Source organism: Melopsittacus undulatus (assembly GCF_012275295.1).
Source record: "Melopsittacus undulatus isolate bMelUnd1 chromosome W unlocalized genomic scaffold, bMelUnd1.mat.Z SUPER_W_unloc_3, whole genome shotgun sequence".
NCBI classification, from domain to species: Eukaryota; Metazoa; Chordata; class Aves; order Psittaciformes; family Psittaculidae; genus Melopsittacus; species Melopsittacus undulatus.
This window is the reverse complement of record NW_022993945.1, coordinates 910,037-936,822: the sequence shown is the minus strand read 5'-3', so window position 1 is coordinate 936,822 and position 26,786 is coordinate 910,037. Positions and strand designations below refer to the sequence as shown.

Genomic DNA, 26,786 nt, shown 5'->3' with positions numbered 1-26,786 from the left:
ACATACTACAGAAGCAGATAAACCACACTTAGCAATAAAAAGCTGCTTGACTTTATAGACACAGGACTACAAGCAAGCAAGAAACCTGCAATTTTGTCTGTTATACAATGTCTCATATGCCCTCCAGGGAGGGAAAGCATATCAGACTCTTCAAGGTCTCTTCTGCCCTATACCATTCCAACCACCTCCCCTGCATGCTACAAAGCACACCTTAGTACTGGATCTTGTGTTACATCCTGTGCAAGTGTGTGATCGATAGTCAGGCGTTTACACCTTGCCATTGCAGCCTGCCTCTTAACGGCCTCTGAATGACAATTTATGATTATAAGCCAAGGCTTGCTATGCTTCTGTGCCACAAATGCCCAGCACTTCAGCTATTTGCAAGCATAACAGGATCTATAACAGACGTAATGCAGAAAAAAAATTGCCACTGTTGAATCCCAAAAAGGACAACATTCAGTTTAGAAAGCACATACCTGCTTTCAAAACCAGAGGCTACCAAGCAACCCCTGCAAACTTCAGACCACAATAAGCTATATGGAGGATGGAGGGGAGCAACTAATTTGAGTAAACTGATGTGTTCATGCAAACTACCAGTAGTGCTTAGGGACATGGCCTGGAGGTGGACTTGGTAGTGTTAAATTAATGGTTGGACTTCATTATCTTAAGGGTCTTTTCCAACCAAAATGATTCTACGACACAGGGAGTTGATGTAAAGAATAGTAACGGACTAAGCAAAGGGTTAAGAAATTTTTTTGAAACTATGTCTTGATTGTCTTAACTTAGTATAGGGAACAGATATAGAATCATAGAATAGTTAGGGTTGGAAAGGACCTTAAGATCATCTAGTTCCAACCCCCCTGCAATGGACAGGGACACCTCACACTAAACCATATCACCCAAGGCTTCATCCAACCTGCTCTTGAACACTGCCAGGGATGGAGCATTCACTACCTCCCTGGCCAACCCATTCCAGTACCTCACCACCCTAACAGGAAAGAATTTCTTCCTTATATCCAATCTAAACCTCTGCTGTTTAAGTTTCAACCCGTTACCCCTTGTCCTATCACTACAGTCCCTAATGAATAGTCCCTCCCCAGCATCCCTGTAGGCCCCCTTCAGATACTGGAAGGCTCCTATGAGGTCTCCATGCAGCCTTCTCTTCTCCAGGCTGAACAGCCCCAACTTTCTCAGCCTGTCTTCATATGGAAGGTGCTCCAGTCCCCTGATCATCCTCGTGGCCCTCCTCTGGACTTGTTCTAACAGCTCCATGTCCTTTTTATGTTGACGACACCAGAACTGCACACCGTACTCCAAGGGAGGTCTCATGAGAGCAGAGTGGCAGGATGACCTCCTTTGACCTGCTTGTCATGCTCCTTTTGATGCAGCCCAGAATACGGTTGACTTTCTGGGCTGCAAGCGCACACTGCTGGCTCATGTTCATTTTCTCATTGACCAACACCCCCAAGTCCATCTCTGCAGGGCTGCTCTGAATTTCCTTTTTTTGCCCAACCTGTAGCTGTGCCTGGGATTGCTCCGACACAGGTGGAGGACCTTGCACTTGGCATGGTTAAATTTCATGGGGTTGGCATCAGCCCACCTCACAAGCGTGTCAAGGTCCCTCTGAATGGCATTCCTTCCCTCCAGCGTATCAACCGAACCACACAGCTTGGTGTCATCGGCAAACTTGCTGAGGGCACACTCAATCCCACTGTCCATGTCAGCAACAAAGATGTTAAACAAGACCAGTCCCAACACCAATCTCTGAGGGACACCACTCGTTACTGGTTTCCTAGCTGGCCATTGAACTGTTGACCACAACTCTTTGCGTGCGGCCATCCAGCCAGTTCTTTATCCACCGAGTGGTCCACCTATCAAATTGATGTCTCTCCAATTTAGAGACAAGGATGTCATGTGGGACAGTGTCGAACGCTTTGCACAAGTCCAGGTAGATGACATCAACTGCTCCACCCCTGTCCATCATGAAATGCCCGCAGCATGGGGAACAAACCAGAGGAATTAGAGGCATGGGCACATATACGAGGCTATGATAAAATAGGCATCACAGAAATATGGTGGGATGGCTAATATGACTGGAGTGTTGGAATGGAAGGTTACAGGCTTTTTAGAAAAGACAGGCCCGTTAGGAGGGGAGAGGGAGTTGCCCTTTATGTTAGGGATAGGCTGGAGAGTATGGAACTCTGGTGACTGCTGAGCAGTTAACAGAAAGTTTGTGCGTCAGGGTTAAGGGGAAAACAGTGATGGGAGACATTACTGTGGGGATCTGTTACAAACTGCCTGATCAAGAGGAACCTGTGGATGAAGAACTCTACAGACAAATAGGAAAAGCCTCACGCTCACAGGCCCTTGTTCTCATGGGGGACTTCAACCACCCTGACATCTGTTGGGGCGACGGTACGGCCAGGCACAAGCAATCCAGGAGGTTTCTCGATTGTGTGGAAGACAACTTCCTTCTGCAAGCAATAGAGGAGCTGACGAGGAGAAGTGCCGTGCTTGACCTTGTAAAATACGAATTCACTTCTCCACACAAGATAACAAGGTTTTATTAAGGGACAACGTCAATAAAGCAAAAGCAAACAGCGCTGGGCTCATGACCGTAGCCAGAGGCGCAAATGATTAGTAATTGTTACAGGTTTATATACTTTCACAATTCCATTAGAGAATCCCAAGGGTTGGAAGGGACCTCGAATGATCATCTAGTCCAACCCCCCTGCAAGGGCAGGGTAACCTAGAGTACATCACATAGGAACTTGTCCAGGCGGGCCCTGAATATCTGCAACGTAGGAGACTCCACAACCCCCCTGGGCAACCTGTTCCAGTGCTCTGTCACTCACAGTAAAGAAGTTCTTCCTGATGTTCACATGGAACCTCCTATGCTCCAGTTTACACCCATTGCCCCTTGTCCTATCACTGGATATCACTGAAAAAAACCTAGCTCCATCATCCTGACACCCACCCTTTATATATTTGTAAACATTGATGAGGTCACCCCTCAGTCTCCTCTTCTCCGTACCTTGTCATAGGGGACTCCATACAGCTGCCTTCCGTCTCCGATGCTCTCCCACAATACGGCAGGACCCACAAGTAACCAAGGCATATTGCTTTTCACTTTCTGACAGTATTATATGGTGGGGCCTTTTCAGCACACATCATCTCCTCTGGTGACATTCCAAAATCTTTGCCCTTTGGCCAGTCCATGATGACTTCTACAATTCCTGGATCACTGCGATTTCCTATTTGAGCTCGTTGTGTAATTAATGCAGCCCACATACTCCATGTAGCACTGGTTGCATGATGTGTAAAGGAAAAAAGATGTGTGGCCTTAAAATTGAGCCTTGGGGAACCCCGCTGGTCACCAGCTTTAATTAACTCCATTTACTATAACTTTGAACCCAACACATCACCTGGAAAGTTGCTCAGTGTAAAAGGACCTCGGGATGCTCATTGATGGCCAGCTAAATATGAGTCATCTTGTGCCCAAGCAGACAAGGCCATCAGCATCCTGGCTTGTGTTAGCAATAGTGTGGCCAGCAGGTCTAGGGAAGTGATCACCCTGTTCTCAGCACTGGTGAGGCCACATCTTGAATACTGTGTTCACGTCTATGTCCTTCACTACAAGAGAGACACTGAGATGCTGGAATGGTTCCAGAAAAGACCAACACAGCTGGTGAATGGTCTGGTGAACAAGTCTGATGAGGACCAGCTGAGGGAACTGGGATTGTTTAGTCTGGAGAAGAGAAGGCTGGGGGGGGACACACCTTATTGCTCTCCACAATTACCTGAAAAGAGGTTGTAGTGAGGTGGGGGTTGGTCTCTTCTCCCAAGTAACAATTGATAGGACAAGAAGTAATGGCCTCAAGCTGTGCCAGGTGAGGTTTAGATTGGATATTAGGAACAATTTATTCCCTGAAAGGGTGGTTAGGCATTGGAATAGGTTTCCCAGGGAAGTGGTGGAATCACTGTCCCTGGAAGTATTCAAAGGCCATGTAGATGAGGCCCCCAGTGACATGGTTTAGTGGTGGACTTGGCAGTCCTGGGGTGAAGGTTAGACTTGATGATCTTAAAGGTCTTTTCCAACCTAGGTGATTCTATGATTCCATCAGCCAATTGTTCACACAATGTTTTATGGACTGGCCTAGCTGTGTGCTGGACATTTTGTCCAGAAGGATACTGTGAGAGACAGTATCAAAAGCTTTGCTAAAATACCTCCCCTTTACTTGTTTCCCTTGGTCAACTAGAAGGGTGACCTTGTCATAAAAGGAAATTAAGTTAGTTAAGCAGGACTTTCCCCTTGTGAGCCTATGCTGGCTATGACCAGTATATGTATTAGATCCAAATATTATTGGTTATGTAAATGGTAGAATGGGAATACAAGTATACAGTAATTTTAGATGTTACAGAAGGTATAAATGAGCTGCAGGTTTGCATGTATTAGGATTACAGGGATATATGGTATCACAGTGGCCATTAGATGTTGATGCATTGCAGAAAAATAGGTATGATGCTGTGTAAATTCTCACATTGTGTATTGCCTCCAATAGACAACATCCCTTGTGCTGGGCTTAAGTGACAAGGTTTTGGTAGTGGGGGGCAGGGGGAGCTACAGGGGTGGCATCTGTGAGAAGCTGCTGGAAGCTTCCCCTGTGTATGATAGAGCCAATGACAGCTGGCTCCAAAATGGACTCACTGCTGGCCAAGCCAATCGGGGATGGTGGTACCACCTCTGTGATAACATATTTAAGAAGGGGGAAAGGTTACTGCATAGGAGAAATTGTAGCTGGAGAGATGAGTGAGAATATGTGAGAGAAACAACTATGCAGACACTAAGGTCAGGGAAGAAGGAGGGAGGGAGAGGAGGAGGAGCTAGAGGCACTGGAACAGAGTTTCCCCTGCAGCCCATGGTGAAGACCATGGTGAGGCAGGCTGTGCCCCTTCAGCCCATGGAGATCCACAGTGTAGCAGTTATCCACCTGCAGCCTGTGGAGGACCCCATTCTGGAGCAGGTGATGTCCAAAGGAAGCTGTGATACTGTGGGAAGCCCATGCTGCAGCAGGCTCCTGGCAGGACCTGTGGACCCATGGAGAGAGGAGCCCAGGATGGAGCAGGTTTGCTGGCAGGACTTATGACCTCGTGGGGGACCCACACTGGAGCAGTCTGTTCCTGAAAGACTGCACTCCATGGGGAGGACCCATGCTGGAGCAGTTCATGAAGAATTGCAGTCCATGGGAAAGGAGCTCACGTTGGAGATGATGCGAGGAATAGTAACGGACCAAGGAAAGAGTTAAGAGTTTTCTTCAAACTATACATTGTCTTAACTTAGAATAGGGAATAGGTATGTTCTTGTTCTTGCCAGTTAAGCTATAACCCAGAATAGAATAGGTAGCCAAAACACATTTTTTAACATCAGAGACCCTTTTCCCTCAAGAAGATGAATGTCTGACAGGAATTTGTTTCAACTAGTTTCTATAAGCCTTGAGGTTGCCAGCTGGGGAAACTGTGCCAAGGGTGAAAAGTGCACCTTGAGGAAGACTACTTACTTCATCTTGAAGACCCCTGCCCACGACCATTGGAGGGCAGTGCCCAAGCGCCAAAAGAAAGGAGACTTATGATAGTAAGTATCTAAACTAATTATAATATCCCCACTGAACCCTCGGGAACCTAATGAATATGTATGTTTGTGTATAATAAATATCCAGCTTGTTGAGCTCTCAGTGTGCGAGTTAGGAGGAGCGATCCCCCTAACACCCAGCGCTGCAATAAACATAACTGCTTTATAACTCTTTGTGAGTTATGAAGTTCTGTTCTGTAAATCAGACAAGTTCCTGGAAGACTGTCTTCCATGGGAGGGACCCCATGCTGGAACAGGGGAAGAGTGTGAGGAGTCCTGCCCTTCAGGAGGAAGGAGCAGCAGAGACAATGTGTCTCTGAATGTGTAAGATTAAGTCACTGCAACCCCCATTCCTTGTCCCACTGTGCCACTTGGGGGGAGGACGTAGAGAATTTGCAAGTAAAGTTAAGTCTGGGAAGAAGGGAGGGGTGGGGGGAATGTGTTTGTATGATTTGGTTTTATTTCTTATTATCCTACTCTGATTTGATTGGCAATAAATTAAACTAATTTCTCCAAGTTGAGTCTGTTTTGCCTGTGATGGTAACTGGTGAATGATCTCTTCCTGTCCTTATCTCAGCCCACAAGCCTTTCATTGTATTTTCTCTCCCCTGTCCAGTTGAGGAGGTGGAGTGATAGAGTGGCTCAGGGGGCACTTGGAGTCCAGCCTGGGTCAACCCACCACACCATAAAACAAGCAGTCATCCGTAACACCTTGTAGCCCCATGACCCTAGAGGACCAGAGAACCACTGCTGATATGGGAGATTAGGGGAAAACAGGATGAAGAAAGGAAATTAAAGAGCATTGTGCTGGTGGCAGCATGCAGATTGAAGTGTGTTCAGGGAAGGAATAGAAGTGAAGCAGGTTGCATTCTAAGGCAAGGCATATGTGGGGATAGGTAGGGGGTCTATGAGGAACATCGCTGGAGGGAAAGGTTGACACAAGGCAGCTGGTAATAATGCACATTCTGGTTGCATATGTGCCAAGTCCACCAGGCCAACTGTATACAGCAGTTACAGAAAATGTTCAGCTTTGCCAATGAGGGCAGTACAGCTGCAGTCACAGTCTTGCCTACTTTAAATGGCAGTATTTATTAATTTAACAAATACCCCATCCATCAGCAGCTCTTCACTGCCATTTTCTGATGGAAAAAGTAGTCGAAAACGGTGAGAAGCAGTGACCACAAAGCAGAACTTCCTGTTCACTCTAAACTGCTCACAAGTAGCAGGATGCAAGCAGGGTAGAAAAGCAAAGCAAGCCACTGAACGGAGATCCCTGCACAAAACCCCCCTTTATCTTAGTCACTAATAGGATGTGATGTCAGGACGGCAGTGAGCATGATCTATGCAGGGGACAGATATGTTGATATGACCACACCCCCTCTTCTCTCCTCCCTCTCACTTGGGATTTAGCCTGGTAGTTGTTCCATTTGAACAATCAGCCACTATTATAGGTTCCTTCCCCCTGCCTGCTCTGATGTAGTGTGATCTTACATCCATGGATAGTCCATTGTCATATTATTGCTACTTTGCTTATTGGAGATAGAATACTTCCTCGCACGCCCTTAGCGAGATGGAGTTAATGTCCCTCCCAGCCTTTTTTTTCCCTCTTGAGGAAACGCACCCCCCTCCCCTCCAGCCCTAGAAGCTATCCGTCATACAGAAGGCCCTACCTCTTCCGGGTCTCTTCGGCTAGGTCATTGCCTCCTCCTCTCTCGCTTGCTCTCTTTTGTGTGCTATAGCAACAGTTGCTTTGTGAATCAAGTACCAGTCACCGTAGTCCTGGTGACTGTTACTCATCAACAACAACCGCTCTTCCGCTGGCTTCCATCTCCTTCCTCATCGTCATCTAAAACACCCATCATCAGCAAGAACAACAACACAGCTTTCCACGGTTCAGGTGAATGTAACTGTTCTGTACGGGCTTGCAATCCCGCCTTTCCCTTTCTTCTCCTTTTTCCTCCACCCCAACCTTTACCTCCTCCCTCCTTGCAGCATCCAGGCTGGGACTGCTCCATTGGGCTTCACTATTGATTGAGGGGGGAGGAGGGAGGGAGAGGGAGACGGAGACGGGAGACGTCAGACGTCAGGCGTCAGAAGTCTCTAGCACTTTCTCTTTCTCAGCTTTTCTTCATTCCCGTGTTATAATATGGGAAGAGACATTATTTCCAAAGAGGAAGAAATTATGTAAATTGCCCTGTAGTTGTTTATTATGAAGGGTATTTTTTTTCCCCAGCAGTTTTTATCCGACATGCTGCAGTCAGTATTTGTAATGTTCCTAAGTATCTTGTATATCAATAGGAAAGGCCAGTGGGCAGCATAGCAGAAGGATTAAAGATCCTTTAAAACTGGCTTGAAAGTGTGATTAGTAGTTAATAGTAGAGATTGAAAGGCTAATTGGTACTATATAAAGTCCTTCAGTGAAATTAGCTGTTATTTCCGTAAACCAAGCTGTCTGGTTGCAAGTGTAATTTAATTTTAGAATTGCATGGTTGTTCTTCTGAATACCTAACTTCGTGTTCTCATCAACTAACATTTTGATTTTATTTTAAAAGCATAATTGTTCTACATGGAATATTTGATTGTATTATTTTCCATGCACTGATTCAGAGCCTTTTTGAATACTCCAGCTCATATTACTTGTAGATTTTAACCTGCTAGTATAGAAACCACTGAGTTTTCAATAAAGTCAAAGAAACTGTGCATATTTAGAACACATAATCCTGCGTTTTTGTCTTTCTTAGAAAAAAAAAATGTTTGTGAAGAGCTAAAGAAGTCTTTAATGTATAGTTACATAGGAAAAAGAGCTATGTACTTGTGTATGTTGTCTTAATTAAAGTGGACCAACCATGCCATGTTGTTGATTTATGTAGTTTCCTGTTGTCATTTAGTTTCTGTATCAAGTTGTATTATCCTAGTAGATGTTCTAAAATAGTTTTGTAGTCTATTAACCCTAGCTTATACTGTGTTAGGAAGTGAACCTCTTGCACATGCTATCTTATGAACGTAGTTTCTTTCTGCTACCTAATATAAGTGCTATGTAGAAAAATAATGACAGAATGTATCTAATGTGGGTTTTAGCCTATTTTTAAAATAACTTAGAAGAAAACCACTGATAACGGTGTAACTGTCTAGTTCTTCACAACTCTTTAGTCAGTGTTTTGGGTTTTTTTTTTTCCCACTGATTCTTAATATAAATCCTATATGTATTTCCTGTGTAATCGCTTTACTTGGATTTACTCTCATTTCTCTCTCTAACGTTTAGTGCCATGATGAAATTTTTAGTTGCCTCTTACACCTATACTTACATGGCACAAATCAGGGATATTTTAATCTTTGGTGATTCCTTTTTTTTATCACATTTTCAGTCCTTTTGAATTTAACCTAATTTTGAACTAACTATAAATTAATGTTGTATTAGGAAAATAATTATTGATTTTTTAGAATTGCTGTTTAATAACATGCAGATGCAAGTCTGTGAGATGGAAGACAGGATACTAGGATTTTAAAGGGATATTTGGAATTCAGATAATGGGGGAAGCTAAATAACATCATTGGAACATTTTGCTTATTTAGATAAATTAAAATATCAGTCTTTAAATCTTTTTTGTGTCAATATTTTCTTTGCTTTTGCAATTTATGTTTTAGTCATACTTTGCTTTTTTTATTATTGCTGATAGTTTTGTCTCTCTGTGTATATTTTATATTTTTTTTCCTGTATTTGCTGGCACTTATTTTCAATCTTTATTAATCTCAATATGGTTCCTTTTTGCTGTTTCCTCTCCACTTTTCTTTTCCTTGTTAGATGTTTTGCTTCCACATAATTTAATGTTTCACAGTTTACTTGGGGGTAGTTGGACACGGCAAGGCTGGGAAGCATTGTATATCAGACATCTCTGAAGTATATCCAGCTGAGCTTTAGGGATAGCCTACAGTTACTCTTTTGTTAATCAGTTTTCTTCTGGGGTGTAAACATTATCTGCTTCATCTCAATATAGACAAAATTGACATTTAAAATTTATTTTTAATACGACTTCTTCAGCCAATTGCAAATTACTAGGAAGAATGCTCATTCAGCAGTTTCACACCAGCAACCTGAAGATTGGTTAAAACATCTTCAAACATATTGTGAAAATAATCATGTTGAGGAATTAGCCTTTCTGTCAAGTAGGAGAATCTGAGTTGTAAGCTTATCTTTTAGATAATTTAGTAACTATCTCTAAGTGTGTTTAGTTAATATTTGCTTGGGTTTTTGCAGAACATATTAAAGCCTGCCCCCTTTCTGATATAGTAGTGCTGCTGTACCTGGTTTGACATCACTGTTTTATCATTAAAAAAAATCGGGGATTTACTAAAACCTAATATTGGTGTAGCTGATTGATTTATGTATGGGTTTTGTGGTTTTGTTTGTTTGGGTTTTTTTTTTTTAGTATCTGTGTTAATATATATGTGTTATATTTTATGTATATATGTATACATTTAAATACAGGTGATTGAGGGGTTTTAATTTATTATTTTATTTTAACATGCCCATTCTTGGAATTGCAGAGAAGTTAATTTTCCTGAAAGTTCTGGGTGACTGACACTATGCCTAGCCAGAAAAAGAATAAATTTAGTGAAGATACACCAAAACTAAAGCATATGTATGCTGGAAAATGTTCAAAAATTGTAACTGTCAATGGCAATATCCATTTCACTGTGGGTAGATCTTTATTGTGTAAATGTTAAGCAGCTGTTCAGATAGAGTGAGCATCTGCATATGTGTCAAACCCTGTTCTATGTACTTGTATCAAGTACTTAAAAGTTTGATGCTGAGGAGTGAGGGAAGGAGAAGGGATTTGAGTGTAAAAGACTAAAGGGAGCATTGAACTTGGACAGTTTGTACTGTAGAGGTATGCTAGTCTATCAGATGAGGGGGGAGTGATGGTTTAATCTCGGTAGGGTCTGGTTCTGGTTGAATTTTTTCATGTGGGGAATACTTTGTCAACCAAGCTCTCTCACCAAAGAGATCAAAGCTCTATCCCGTTTTATATAAAAGCCCCTATATGTCTGCAGAAGTTTCAGTTACTTTAGTTACATTCAAGGGTCTATCTTATGGTACCAGTAAAGGGTTACTTATGGAACAACTGAAGTTGGACAGCACTGGCTATTTCTCTTTGCTGAAGTCCCTCCTGCCTCTAGTATATCCTTGAGCAACACAGAGGAAAACACTTGCTCTCAGTAGAAACTAGATCTGGCAAATACCAAGGCTGTAAAATATAGTTCAGACAATCAATAGCTAGTTTTTAAGTGCAGAAATTTTTACAGTATAATATATCTAGATGTCTTTAACTGTAGCTGTGTAGATATAATATTTTAGACAGTTTTTCAAGCTGTTTTCCATCACTTTTGAGATCATAATCAATAGGTTAGCTTTTAATGTTGCAGTGATCTGTCCTTGAAAGTAATTAAAGGTAGAAATTACTGTACTTTTTAAGTCTTTATAGTTATCTCTTTGCCTGTGTTGATGGAAATGGGTGCTTGATTCTGGACTCCAAATTGTTACTGTGTTCTTTACAAGACTAAATCCTAAAAGTGCAAGAGATCATAGAGTCATAGAATGGTTTGGGTTGGAAGGGACCATAAAGATCATCTAGTTTCAACCACTCTGCCTTAGGCAGGGACACCTTCCATTAGACCAGGTTGCTCAAAGCCCCATCCAACTTGTCCTTGAACACTTCCAGGGTTGGGGCAGCCACAGCTTCTTTAGGAAACCTGTTCCAGTGTCTCACCAGGCTCATAACAAAGAATTTTTACTAATCTAAATCTCCCCTTTTTCAGTTTTAAAAACATTCCCCCCTTCTTCTGTCATTACCTGCCCTTTTAAAAAGTCCCTATCTAGACTTCTTGTAGGCCCCCTTTAGGTACTGGAAAGCTGCTAGAAGATCTCCCTGGAGCCTTCGCTTTTCCAAGCTGAACAACCACAACTCTCTCATCCTGTCTCCATTGGAGGGACATTCCAGCCCTCTGGTCATCTTCGTGGCCCTTCCTCTTGGTTTGGGGGCCCCAGAACAGTACACAGTATTCCAAGTGGGATCTCAGGAGAGGGGCAGGATTGCCTCCTTGGACCTGCTGGTCATGCTTCTTTTGATGCATCCCAGTACACAGTTGGCTTTCTGGGATGGGAGCACACACTACTGGCTCATGTTCAGTTTCCCATCGACCAACACCCTCAAGCCCTTCTCTTCAGGGCTACTCTGAATCACTTCTCTGCCCAGCCTGTATTTATGCCTGGGGTTGCCCTGACCCAGGTGTAGGACCTTGCATTTGGCATGGTTAAAATTCATGAGGTTTGTGCTGGCCCACCTCTCAAGTGTGTCAGGGTTCCACTGGATAGCATCCCTTCCCTCCAGCCTGTCGACCACACCACATAACTTGATTTTGTCAGCAAACTTGTTGAGGGTGGATCTTGACAAATATGTTAAACAATACTGACCCCTGAGGAATGCCACTCGTCACTGGTCTCCCCTAGTAGTATGAAATGTTTTGAGGTGCACACACTAGGTATTGTGTAGACTAGTTATTTTAGCCTTTCTGATAACTTTTAAGACATCTTTTTATACTTTTTTATACAGTTTCTGTGATACTGCCCTTCATCTTGTTTGAAAGAGGTGTAGAGGTTTCAAAAACACAGATTTCATCAGAATAATTATATGGGGAAAGGTAAGAGTAAATTTATGCTACTATTGAAGAAAAGGCAGTCAGTTACCAGGTGTTATATATTCCATTTGGTGATAGACATCTGGCCAATAAGCAAGTGTTCACACCCTATATTTCATCTATTGTAATATGGATACATTTTATGGCAAAAGCTATAAGCTAGATGTCATGCTACTATAGACCACATGCCCTTGGTCACTGTGCTTGTAGTAAGCGTGGGTAAAGCCCTTCCCAAATCTTCGCTCACGAAGCCAAGCCATCAATCAATCATAGACCAATTTAAAGGAGAAAATCCATATCATTCCCTTTTCCTGTGTGCCATTTCTTATCCCTTCTCTAGTAGATTTGCTAAAACATTAATCCTGTACAGGCATTTGTAGAGATCTAATTTGGCCTGCAGAATTTTATGGTTGAAATTAATGAGCAAAACCGATAGAATGTAGTTTGACAGAAGCATCTTAGAGTCAACTTAAAGATCCATTGGGCGTATATAAATAAGAAGTAAATATGAAGCATCATGCTGCTGTTTTTAAGGTGTTTTTTTAGTTGTTAATTTATGGTCCAAAATATAGCGCTTTATCTTGTTTTTTGTGAGCATAAAATGAAGTATTTCTACAGAGCATGTTTGCAGCTGTTTTAGCTGTTGAAACATTAATTTTGAGGTTTCTTGGTGTTTAATTTTTTTAATTGTCCTCCTAAATGACAAGTTAGAGGAAAGCTTTGTTGTTTGCTTTCAGTTAGAATATAGTGAAGATAACATGTACTGCTTTAGTTTTTCTGCTTTAATATTAAATATTTGCTTGTGTGTGCCAGCAAAGTAAAATAAGTAATTAATTCTACTTCCCATTGGCAGGCAGATGTTTAGCCATTCCCTGGAAAGCAGGGCTTCATTGTGCGAAACGGTTCCTTGGGAAGACAAGTGCCATAACTTTGAACATTCTGCACTTCTTCCTCCTTCCCCCCAGCTTTTATTGCTGAGTGTCATGTCATATAGTGTGGAATATCCCTTTGGCCAGTTGGGGTCAACTGTCCCAGCTCTGTCCCCTCCCAAATTCTTGTGTACCTCCAGCCTACTTGCTGGCAGGTCAGTGTAAGAAACAGCAAAGGCCTTGATGCTGCATAAGCACTCTTAAACAGTAGTTAGAACATAGATGTGTTATCAACACTGTTTTAGTCACAAATCCAAAATACAGGACCATACAAGCTGCTATGAAGAAAATTAATTCTATGCCATCAAAAAAACCCAGTGCAATTGTTAAGATCTGTTAGTATAACCCTTTTAAAGAAAGATATCTGGAGGTATGTGGTGACTATTTGAGAAGAGTTTTAAACACTAAGCTAGTTGGTCAGAAATGTGTAAGTAGGCCTGCAGATTTATGAGTGTTTCTTAACCTGAAAGCACCACATACCTTTGAGGTTGCACAGCAACTGACTCCTAGCAACAGTAGTAGATTGAATTTCTAAAAGCAACCGTGTTGGATGTAATAACAAAGGAAGAGTATGAACAGTTGTCATGGTTTTCTTTTCATAATAAAATAGTTTGAATTTAAGGAACTTTTTGTTCCTCAAAAATAGGAAGCCCCTTGTAAAACAGAGGTACTTCAGAATGCTTCTGGTACAAAAACTAATAAAGCTGTTTAGAATGAGAGTGGCTGTCATGTTTTGGGGTGTGTGTGTGTGTTGGTGTTTTGTTTTGGGTTTTTTTTGGGGGTGGGGATTCTTGTGTAGGTTTTTTTTTTTCTCTTTTTTTCTTTTTGGCATAGTATTATGAGACAAAACAGAAGATAAAGAAGAAAAGGCTGCGTGGAGACCTCATAGCAGCCTTCCAGTATCTGTAGTAAACTAGCAACTACCACTGAAACTGGAGAATTTAGAGGAAAGTTGATTAAGTAAAGACATAAGAGAAAAGATCTAAGACTTAAAAATTGAAGGTTTGCAATTTGGAGGTTAAAATCTGTGGTTGTTTTTTGGAGGTGTGTTCTGGGTTTTGTTTTTTTTGAGTAATGGAAAGTCAGTAAAAAGCAGAAATTTTAAGAAGACAAACTATAGAAAACACCTTTTATAACATAGGTCTTCATATACATGGAATATCCCTTTGGTCAGCTGAGGTTAGCTGTCCTGGCTGTGTCCTCTCCCACCTTCTTGTACATCCCCTGCTTACCCGCTGGCAGAGCAGTGTGAGAAACAGCCTTGATGTTATGTAAGCACTGTTCAGCAATAGCTAGACCATCCCAGCCAAAACCAGTACAAGTATTCCCCCCCTTGGGCCATGGTTTCTGCCTGAAAACCTGCTTCTGCATGGGTTTCTCATTATGGGCTGCAGTTCCTGCCAACAGCATATTTCCGCCCCCCCCCCCCCCCCCCCCCCCCCCCCCCCCCCCCCCCCCTTTACCCTTTCTTAAATATGTTATTACGGAGGCACTAGCAGCTTCGCTGACTGGCTCAGCTTTGATCAGTGGTGGTGCTGTTATCGATCTTGCCAGAAGCACTTCTTAAGCTGTTAGGCCCAGGGACAGCCCCTGATTTTTCTTCACAAAGGCCGCCTATGACCTGTGTAGCCACCTGTAGTCTGAATGCTAATGGAGTCTTACAACATGTTATAAAACAAAGCTTTATTGAGGCACTAAGAAAAATGAGCAATGATGTGCCCATATGGTGAGTCATCCAGTCACTATTAGCAAACACAGGATCATAAGTGATGACATGATTCTGGCGGACTGCAAGGGGCCTGGTCATCTGGCAGCAACTGCTAATTGTGTAAATGCCTTTTGAGCATGGATAAGAGTTGTGCCTCCCCTTGGCTCCACCAATGGTAGTGTGATTTGAGAGAAGCATACTTTACATGAATAATGTGGGTGGCATACTACCTATGTTACACTAAAAGTCAGCTGGAGAAACTCTGTAAGACTCGATTTGGAGTTTTAGAAAGCAGCATTCTTTATTGTAGTGCTGGGCACACATGTGAATGGCTTTGCAAAGGTGAGTATACCTGTTACTTGCTGGCAACGGCTATATATTTAGCATACTCATGCAATTCACAGCTTTTCCAGGAAGCTATTTATATATTAATGAGATTTCCAGGAACTAATTATAATATGTGCATTCTAATTACACATGTGCTTTCTTGCTGAGTAGAGTCTCTGGTGGTTGTAGTGTTCTTCACTGTGTTTACTGAATGACCTCAGTGCTCACAAGGTCCTAGTGCTGAGTTAGCAGTTGGTGTGTCCTTGCTTCTGTTCTGTTCTAGTCTCTCTCAACATTGGGCACCACTCTTATCTTGAAGGCTAGCATCCTTGGTATTATTTACTGTCTCCTTAGTTGTTATCAATCCCGTGATGTTCCTTCCCCCATCAGCTGGACATTCCTTTCTCTCTATGTGTTAGCAAGTTAGAACAGTTTGCTTAGTTTAAAGTCACACATACTATTGTTAGTTTAAACCTATAATTTAAGCCTACACCTATGCTGCCAATACCAGTCAAGGAGCAGGATGTCAGGAAGTAGGGCATCAGAATTTCTGCAACAGAAATTGGGCTTCATACCTCTTTATTAAAAACAACAAAAGTAAATCCATGTTTCTTAAGAAGTGGAAAAGAATCCTTTCTTAGGGAACTATTGATAAAGATTCTTCAAGGTACAAGCATAACAGTGCAGTGAGCAAACACCTAGTACTAGCAAGACTGTGGTACTCCTTACAAGATTTATTCTGATGTAGTCTTCATCCTGGTGCCTGAGTCCCTTAGCACCAGGAGGGTCAGGGTTGTTATTCAGCCCTGAGAAGTCAGTCTTTGGCATCAATACTACCTTTTATGGTTTATCGTACTAAATGATCTACAGTTTGATAACGATCATCTTGTGCTGGATGCCTAAGTGTAAACTTAGATAATTTCTATTACTGTTTCATATCCAACATAAGGCTGTTTAGGGTTAAGTGACAAGACATATGGGGTATGATTTATCACTGTTCTGGGGTCAGCTGTAGCAGTCATTTCTCTCCTTCTTAGTAGCTGGTGCAGTGCTGTGTTTTCGACTTTAGTCTGAGAATAGTGCTGATAACACACCAGTGTTTTTAGATGTTGCTACGTAATGTTTGTTCCAATCAAGGACTTTTCAGTCTTGTGCTCTGCCAATGAGGAGGGGCACAAGAAGCCAGGAGGAAGCAGAGACAGGACAGCTGACCCAAACTAGCCAAAGAGGTGTTCCATACCACAGCATGTCATGCCTGGTATATAAACTGGGGGGAGTTACTTGGAAGGCCCAGGTTGCTGCTTGGGTCAGGCTGGGTATCCGTCCACAGGTGGTGAGCAATTGTATTCTCTCCCCTTGTTATTTCCATTATCATCATTATTGGTGGTGGTGGTAGTAGTAGTTTTGTATTATACCTTAGTTACTTGTCTTTTCTTATCTCAACCCATGGGATTTACATTCTTTACTCCATCCCATTCTTCCAGGAGTGGGGGGGGGGGGGGGGGGGGAAGAAGAGGGGGGAGTGAGCAAGTGGCTGCATGGTTCTGAGTTTCCAGCTGGGCTGAAACTAACTATTAACCAGAGCATGTGTGGATAGGTAATGAGTTCTGACAGTTTATTTGTTCCAATCAGTGCTTTCAGGCACAGAAATCGAAACACTAATCTATTTAATGTACTGTGTACTATTATCCTTATAACATTGTATCTCAGCAGCTCAGAGACTTCAGTGTAGTTCCTCTTATGCCTACAATGCTGAGAATTACAATTGTCTGAATTTTATAGATGGGAAACATGGGCAAGCAGAGTGACTGAATCAAGGTCATGAAAGGAAGACTGGGAAATTAGGGTGCTGAATTTAAATCTCCAGATTCTTAGACAAGTGTCTTCACTGCATAGACCAGCATTCCTCTCAAAAGTAAGATTTTGGTCTGCCTAACACAATGAATCTTAGAATTCAGGAATAAAATGTTTTATCTACTATAGAGTTTTGCAATTCCTTTAGAAAAAGTGAAATTCATAACATTACCTGTTAAAATATATGGAAAGGAATATCAGTAGCTATTGTTTATACACTGGAGATGAGCACTAAAAAGAAAAGAGTTCTACTGCAAGTTGAATATTTGATCCCCTAGTAAGTGATATGAGAGATGTTCTATATAGTGATGTTCTATAAAGAGATGAAGAAACTGTTAATTCTATTAGTTGCATTCTGAATGAACTGGTTAAATTAATCTCAATCTTTACAAGTCATTTGGAACATAAAAAAGAATATCCAGAGCACATCCCTACGTTAATGATCCTCAGTCATCTGATCCAGCAAATCTATTGAAGCCAGAAGTTGTCTTAACATGAAGTCAGTAAGCAGCCAGCATATACTTGTGCAGAAATAGGACTTGCCAGACACACTTAAATCTACAGTTTATCTGCATTCTTGGTGTATTTAGGTCTAATTCATATGTTTTAAAAACCATATGGGCTGCTACGAAGAAAATAAACTTGATCCCACCTAGACAAGGTACAACAACTATAAGAAACAAATTTTAAATTATCTAACAGCCATTATAAGGAAACATAAAACCTTTCTTTATGGACAGATAACTGATTTAATAATTTTGATCTTTTAAATTTGGTAGCCATGCAGTTGTCAGTGTAGTCTATTTATTTATAAGTAAAAGATCAAATTAATTCTGAAATATATTTGGCTAATATCTCAGCTATTTTATTATTAGTCATTTCTGATCTTTTAACTACATTTCCCAACACTGCTTACTGCCACAATATAATGAAAGATGTGATCCAAATTAAATATGCATTTATCATATGGCCTCAAGTTTTACATAGGTATTGTATTATACAGGTATTTTTCTGTCTCTGCCAATAATGAGATGTTCAACAGATTTCCTACAGGCATAAATTTGAAATTATACCAGGTGGTTAACAGCTATTAATGTTAAATCCAAAGAGATAGGAAGCTTGATGTAGCAGCCTTTTCTTGAGTAAAATCTCACTGTTAGCCCATTTTATCTTTTTACTACACTCAATCTATAGATATTAAGGTGGGTTTCAGAGTTCAAAGACTTATTTTTGAGGTTTTACACCAGAAATTATTTAGAAGTTAATTATTTAAATGCATGCTTTTCTTTCTCTGTGCTTTTATAATTGTAGCATTTAGGTACTATGATGATATATATATTTATATAGAATATATTACATAATATATACTGTATAAAAGATATATATGAAAAACAATTGTTATTTAATTTTGCTTGAAACAGACCCCACTGATTTTAGATATTAGTAAATACTACTAAGTTATCCTATTATATCATTGTATTAAAAAAACATGTAATGGGTATTATTGTTAAAGGTAAATTAGTATAGCCTTTTAAAATTATTATGAATTTATATACAAAATCAAAGAATCATAGAATGGTTTGGGTTGGAAGAGACCTTCAAATATCATCTAATCCTTCCCCCCTACTATGGGCAGGGACACCTGCCACTAGACCAGGTTGCTCAAAGCTCCATCCAACCTGGCCTTGAACACTGCCAGGGATGGGGCAGCCACAGCTTCTCTGGGCACCCTGTGCCAGTGCCTCAGCACCCTCACAGGGAAGAATTTTTTTCCTAATATCTAATCTAAATCTCCCCTCTTTTTTCTTAAACCCATTCCCCCTTGTGCTATCACTACATGCCCTTGTTAGGGGCATGTCCCTCTCCAAATGTTTTTGTAGGCCCCTGGTGACACAGGAGTCCCGGACAACGCAGAAATGATCAATATGATCAAACGATTGCCAAACTTTATTAGATAGAGTGCTCTTCTTATACCCTTACTCCCTTATGTAACAGCCTTGGATACTGAGCTCTAATTGGTTAGTCTAGAGGTTACTATCGTTTACAGAGCTAATGTTTACAATTTGCTATAATTGTGATTAAATACCTTACTCTAAAAATATAGTGGGAAACTATAACCTTGGCAGGGATCATTCTCTGCATGAAAACATGGAAAGTTTTAGAGGAATAACAAGACAACTGACCTAGTTTAGGCCTGCCAAGACTCTTTTTATTTTAAAGTAGCAAGACTCGGGGTATTGGAATCGCTCACCATGTAGCCCTGGCTCTTTAAGAACCCCACAGGCCCCCTTTAGGTGTATTGAAAGGCTGCTAGAAGGTCTCCCTGGAGCCTTCAGGCTGAGCAAGCCCAGCTTTCAGCCTGTCTCCATAGCAGAGGTGCTCCAGCCCTTTGGTCTTTATGGCCATCCTCTGGACTCACTCCAGAAAAGGTTCACGTACCTCTAGTATTGGGAACCCTAAAGCTGAATACATTACTCCAGGTGGGGTCTCACAAGAGCAGAGTAGAGGGGGATAATCATAGAATCATAGAATAGTTAGGGTTGGAAAGGACCTCAAGATCATCTAGTTCCAACCCCTCTGCCATGGGCAGGGATACCTCACACTAAACCATACCACCCAGGGTTTGTCCAACCTGGCCTTGAACACTGCCAGGGATGGAGCATTCACAACCTCCCTAGGCAACCCATTCCAGTACCTCACCACCCTAACAGTAAAGAATTTCTTCCTTATATCCAATCTAAACCTCCCCTGTTTAAGTTTTAATCCATTACCCCTTGTCATATCACTACAGTCCCTAATCACCTCCCCTTGACCTGCTGATTATGTTTCTTTTGATGCATCCCAGGATACGATTGTCTTTCTAGGCTGCAAGTGTACACTGCCAGCTTATGTTGAGCTTTTTTGTCAACCAGCACCCCCAAGTCCTTCTCCTCAGGGCTGCTCTCAAATCCATTCTCTACCCAACCTATATTTGCACCTGGTATTGCTCTGACCCAGATGCAGGACCTTGCACTTGGGTTTGTTGAACTTCATAAGGTTTGCACTTGCCCACCTCTCAGTCCTGTCAAGGTCCCTCTGGATGGCATCCCTTCCCTCCAGTGTGTTGACACCAACACACAGCTTGGTGTCATCATCAGACTTGCTGAAAGTGTACTCAATCCCACTGTCCATGTTGCCAAGAAAGATGTTGAACAGCACCAGTCCCGGCACTGACCCCTGAGGAATGCCACTCATCACTGGTCTCCACTTGGACATTGAGCCATTAATCACAGTTCTTTCAGTGAGACCATTCAGCCCATTCCTTATCCACTATGTGGTCCATCTGACAAATCCATGCATTTCCAATTTAGAGATAAGGATGTCGTGCCAGACAGTGTCAGATGCCTTGCACAGGTCCAGGTAGATGACATCAGTTGCTCTTCCATTATCCACCAAAGCTGTAGCCCCACCATAGAAGGCCACAAAATTTGTCAGGCACAATTTGCCCTTAGTGAAGCCATGTTGCCTGTAACCAATCACCCCCTTATTGTCCATGTGCCTTAGCATAGTTTCCAGGAGGATCTGCTCCATGGTCTTGTCAAGAACTGAGGTGAGACTGACCAGCCTGTAGCTCACTGGGTCTTCTTTTTTTCCCTTTTTAAAAATGGGGGTTACATATACCCTTTTTCTGACAGCAGGAACTTCACCAGTGCCACAACTTCTCAAATATGATGGATAGTGTCTTGGCAACTATAGCTGCCACTTCCCTGAGGACCCACAGATATATCTCATCAAGTCCCATGGACTTGTGCATGTTCAGGTTCCTCAGATTATCTCTAAGATGATCTCCTAGAGCAGGTGGTTCTTCATTCTATGAGTCCCTGTCTTTGCCTTTTGTGACTTGGGCAGTGCAGCTGGAGCTCTTGCCTGAGAAGACTGAGGCAAAAAAAAGTTATTGAGTTCCTCAGCCTTCTCCATGTCAAAGGTGACCAGGTCTCCCATTTCCCTCCAGAGGGGGCCCACATTTCCCCTTGTCTTCCTTTGATCCCAAATGTCCCTATAGAAGTTTTTCTTGTTGCCCTTAATGTCCCTGACCAGAGTGAGTTCTGTTAGGGCTTTAGCTTTCCTAACCTGATCCCTTACTGCTCTATTTCTCTATAGTCTTCCCAAGCTCCCCATCCTTGCTTCCACCCTCTATAGGTCTCCTTTTTATGCTGGAGTTTGTTCAGGAGCTCCTTGTTCACCCATGAAGGCCTCCTGGCATTCTTGCCCAACTTCGTCTTTGCCCGGCTTTGTCTTTTGCCTGAGCTTGGAGGAGGGGATTCTTGAATATTAACCAGCTCTCTTGGTCCCCTCTTCCCTCCAGGGCTTTATCCCATGGCATTCTACCAAGCAGATCCCTGAAGAGGCCAAAGCTTGCTCTCCTGAAGTCTAGGGTAGCAAGCTTGCTGCACACCCTCCTCATCACCCAAAGGATCTCAAACTTCACCATTTCTTGGTCACTGCATCCAAGGCTGCCCTCCAGCTTCATGTTCCCCACCATCCCCTCCCTTTTGGTGAGGACAAGGTCCAGCATAGCCTCCCTCCTCATTGGTTCCTCTATCACTTGGAGAAGGAAGTTATAATCAATGCATTCCAGGAACCTCCTGGATTGCTTGTGCCCTGCTTTGTTGTCCCTCCAACAGATTATCAGGGTGGCTGAAGTCCCCCAGGAGTGGTAATTAAATACTGACTGGCTCTCTTGGACTCCCTTCTCTTCTAGAGCCCTATCCAACATAATTCCTCTAAGTAGGTGTTTGAAGAGGCTGAAGTTAGCTCTCTGGAATTTTAGGGTTCTAGTCCTGCTTACTGTTGTCCTTCCCCCATGTAGGATCCTGAGTTCCACCATCTCATGATCTCTACGGCCAAGTCTGTCCCCAAGCTTTCAGTCTTCAACCAGTCCTTTCAGGCTTGTAAAAACAAGGTCCAACAACACACCTTTCCTCATTGGCTCCTCCACCACTTCTAACAAAAGGTTATCTTCAGTGATCTGAAGAAACTTCCTGGACTGTGTGTGCCAGGCCGTGTTATCCCTCCAACAAATATCAGGGTGGTTGAAGTCCCCCAGGAGAACCAGGGCCTGTGACCATGAGGATATTTCCAGCTGTCCATAGAAAGCCTCATCAACTTCCTCCTCCTGATCAGGTGGCCTATAGCAAACACCCACAACTGTGTTCCCCATATTGGCCTGTCCCTTAATTCTCACTCATAGACTCTCAACTCATTCATCTGTCCCTGGGTAGTACTTGATATGTTCCAACTGCTCTCTCACATAAAGACCAACTCCAGCACCTTGTCTCCCTAACCTGTCCTTTCTAAAAAGCCTTGTAGCCATCTGTGACAACATTCCAGTCATGTGAGCTATCCCACCATGTCTCAGTAATTGCAATGTGATCACGGCCCTGCAACCACACATAGATTTCCAGTTCCTGCTGTTTATTTCCCATGCTCCACATGTTTGTATACAGGCACTTCAGAGAGGTAATTTTACAGCTAGGTTCCCTAGAAGGGCTGTAAGATTCACCGTTACCATAAATATCCTTGATGTGGCTATCCCTTTGATCCTCATCTTGAGAGGAAGTCAAGGAGCATGTCACTGAACTGGTTAGCAGGAGGAAGCAATGGCATGCCCCCCCCCCCCCCAAGTCCTTCAGTTTAAAGCCCATCTCAATAAGTTGTCCATCCTGCTGCAAAAGATTCTCTTGCCCCTTCTAGATAGATGGATCCAATCCTTCCCTAACAGTCTACAATCATTGAAGTGTGATCCATTGTCATAAAAGCCAAAACCTTCTCAATGGCACCAGCCATGGAGCCTGTCATTGCTCTGCACCATGCATCTGTTTCTGGCTATCCCCATTTCCCTAATCAGTAGGATAGATGAGAAGATAACTTGGGCGCCAGTGTTTTTCACCTGCCTCTCCAGGACTCTATAGTCTTCTACCTATTTTTTGGCTTGCAGTGTCATTTGTACCCACATGAAAAAGTAACAGCTGTGTAATAGTCTGTGCTCTTGACAAGCTGGGGAACCCTCTCAGCAACATCACAGATCCTAGCCTCTGGTAGGCAGCATACCTCTCATAACGCCCTATCAGGCTGTCAGATGGGTGTTTCAGTGCCCTTCAACAGAGAGTTGCCCACTACAATTACTCAACATTTCTTTTTATGATAGCCACCATGCACTGCTGGTGCAGGATCTTGTGGTCCTTGCTTGTGGATATCTAAGGCCTTCAAAGCATCGTATCTGTTATTGGTCTGGATGTTGAAGGGCAGATGTTGAGTTGGAGCCCTGCTTTTGTTGGTCACTAGGGTCCAAGGTGCCTCAGTGGTATCCACTGGTTGTGAAGCCATGTATCTATCTCAGCCTCAGCTCCTCTAATACTGTACAGCATCTTGTACTGTACACTCTCTTGTAGCTCTGCTACCTGTCACAACAGGTCCTCAACCTGTGCACATTTTGTGCAGGTACTAGCTTTTTCCCCAGAAGAAGTATCTGGGTGTCCATTGCAGGCTACCACCTATACTGATAGCTCTTTCCTTGCCAGTTCTGTTTGACTACGAGCATCTGAATTCTCAGGGGCTGCTTCAGTACATACGGTGGTTTTGGCTCAAGTCAAGTGCACACCATCATGGCAGAGACTTAGAGCACTTAGTACTTCCCCAAGGTATGGACCTACTTGCAGATTGCAGGGACCTCCCCGTGCGAACTGACACACCACATGCTGGTAGCCAAACTCTTTAGAGCCATTTAAATCTCCCGCGGAAGCTCCTGGTTCTGCCCCCTGCTCACCTGATTAGCTGCCAGGGTCAGACTGGGCTCGGGGTTGTTGTTCAGGTGTCCCTGGGCTCAAACTCCCTGTACAGCTCAAACCCCTGACTTACCTTGGTTGCCACTGCTGCCACCTTGCCAACTGATGGCAGACCTGCTTCATCCTCCTCCACTAACTGGGTTGTTTTTTCATTTCCATTTCTTGTGTATAGAGGCAACTGATACCAACACAGGTTGGTTTTCTGGTTCAGTTGTATCGTCCATTGCTGGGGACTGAGTGGTTTTCATTATTTTCTTTGGGGAATGAGTGTTTGTATTGTTGCAGGGATTAAAGTAGCTGCAGTGCCTGTCACCAGCAGATGCTACTGTAATTATCCTGGAGGAGAAGTAGACTACTGGGAGGAGGGAAGGGGGAAAGGAAGGAAGAAAAGCAAAATGGAAGGATGGAAGCTGTAAGATGTTTCTGTTATGGATTGGCTCTCTGAGGAGAAAAGGCCAAAGGTGTAATTGTTAATAGTTCCCAACAGATGGCTCCTGAGACACAAAGGTGAGTGCATATACCAGATTAGTCTCATCACCAGTGATGAGGCTAATGGTCATATCATAACACAGCATTGCAAAGTGCAATGAAATGATAGCCTTAGCCCAAGCCCCATGGATAAACATCACCACAGGGAGCACATATGACAAGAACAGTATTACATAGCATACCAGTGAGTGCACGCTCACGAACTCTGAGAATGAGGTAACACTGTCACCAGTGACTATTAAAACAATACAACTAATGCTTACAACAAAATTGTGTTAATACACTCTAGTCATATCTGTCGTTATCTCAACTCCTCATGCTCCACACTGGGTGCCAAAAAAGACTGTCGTGGTTTAAATCTAATCGGTAACTAAGTACCACATAACCGCTTGTTCAAACCCCCCCCCCCCCACTCTGGACAGGATGAGGAGAGTGGGAAGAATGTAAACCCCATGGGTTGAGATAATTTCAGTTATTAAGCTGTTCTTATGTAAAATATAATGACAATATAAATAATACCAACAATGACAATACTGATAATAATCATAGAATGGTTAGGGTTGGAAAGGACCTTAATATCATCTATTTCCAACCCCCCTGCCATGGGCAGGGATGCCTCACACTAGATCATGTCGCCCAAGGTTGTGTCCAACCTGGCCTTGAATGCTGCCAGACATGGAACATTTACCATTTCTTTGGGCAACTTGTTCCAGTGCCTCGACACCCTCACAGTAAAGAACTTCTTCCTTGTATCTAACCTGAACTTCCCCTGTTTCAGTTTAAACCCATTATTCCTTGTCATAATACTACAATCCCCGATGAAGAATCCCTCTCTGGCATCCATATAGGCCCCCTGCAGATATTGGAAGGCTGCTTCTTCAACAGGCTGGACATGCAGCCAAGTATACAGTTGGCTTTCTGGGCTGTGAGAGCACAAAAAAAAAAAAGAAATGAAATTTCAGAAAAAAACAAGTGATGCCCAGTACAATTGCTCACCACCTGCTGACCAATACCCAGCCTGACTTGAGCAGCAATCAGTCCCTTTCAGGTAACTCCCCTTAGTTTATATATTGGGTATGACGTGCTGTGGTATGGAATATCCCTTCACCTAGTTTGTGTCAGGTGTTCTGTCTCTGCTCCCTCCTGGATTCCTGTGCACCTTCTCACTTGCAGAGCATGAGAGAATAAAAAGTCCTTGATCAGGTTAAGCACTACTTATTGACAACTGAACCATAGTATGTTATCAGCATTGTTCTCAGACTAAAGAAAAAACACAGCACTGCACCAGCTGCTAGGAAGAAAAATAACTCTATTGCAGCTGAAACCAGGATGGGGAGAGAATCAGAAGGGTGAGAAAACTCATGGGTTAAAATAAAGACAGTTTAATAGGTAAAACAAAACCTGTGCATGCAAGCAAAGGAAAATAAGGAATTAATTCACTAATTCCCATTGGCAGGCATGTGTTTATTGATTTTCCAGGAAAGCAAGGCTTTATTAAGGCTTAACAGTTCATTGGGAAGACAAATGTCATAACTCCGAATGTCCCTTCTTCCTCCTTATTCCCCACAGCTTTTATTGCTGAGCAGGACATCGTATGGTCTAGAATATCTCTTTAGTCAGTTGGGTCAGCTGTCCCAGCTGTGTCCCCTCCCAGCTTCTTGTGCACCCCCAGCCTACTTGCTGATGTTGTGGTGTGAGAAGCAGAAAAGGTCTTGATGCGGTGTAAGTATTGGCTTCAGTAATGGTTAAAGCATTGGTGTGTTATCAACATTAAGTCACAAATCCAAATCATAGCCCCATACCAGCTACTATGAATAAAATTAACTCTATCCCAGACTAAAACAGTACATTTGGCTAGCAAATTTCCATCTTCCCTGATGTCAGTCAGTTGTTCTTGGAAAATCTTAAAAAGTTATTACAATTTTATTGCTTTAACTAGGGTTCAAAACCTACTGGAATTCTTCATTTGGAAGACATTTAAACAGGTTAGATAGAAAATTCTGTTTCCAAAATTTTAAAGTGCACACATACGAGAGTTTCTATAGGTGATACACTTGCATTGTTTTCTTCAACAAAATCACATACTGATGGAAACATTTCGAAATATCTGTGCATAGCACAAGTTTTTATTGAAAAGCAGTTGTTTTCTCACTCTTTAAAACACCACCTTTACCTTGGAAGGAGAGATTAAGTGTATTTATTTTTTAAAAAATGTCTGCATAAGCAGGTAATAAGCAGCAAATACACTTATGATTAATTACATATATATGCATGTGTATATATATATCATAGAATCATAGAATAGTTAGGATTGGAAAGGACTTCAAGAT

At 42.4% G+C, this 26,786-nt stretch overlaps 1 protein-coding gene across 1 annotated transcript in view; it reads left to right on the top strand.

Moving 5' to 3' along the window:
- Positions 1-7,334: 7,334 nt before the first annotated feature.
- LOC117438254 (transcription factor RFX3-like) overlaps positions 7,335-26,786 on the top strand; it is a 158,279-nt gene continuing 138,827 nt past the window's right edge. The window contains exon 1 of the mRNA XM_034073773.1: positions 7,335-7,526. The gene's annotated coding sequence lies outside the window, so the exon portion shown is untranslated. The remainder of the gene's footprint in view (positions 7,527-26,786) is intronic.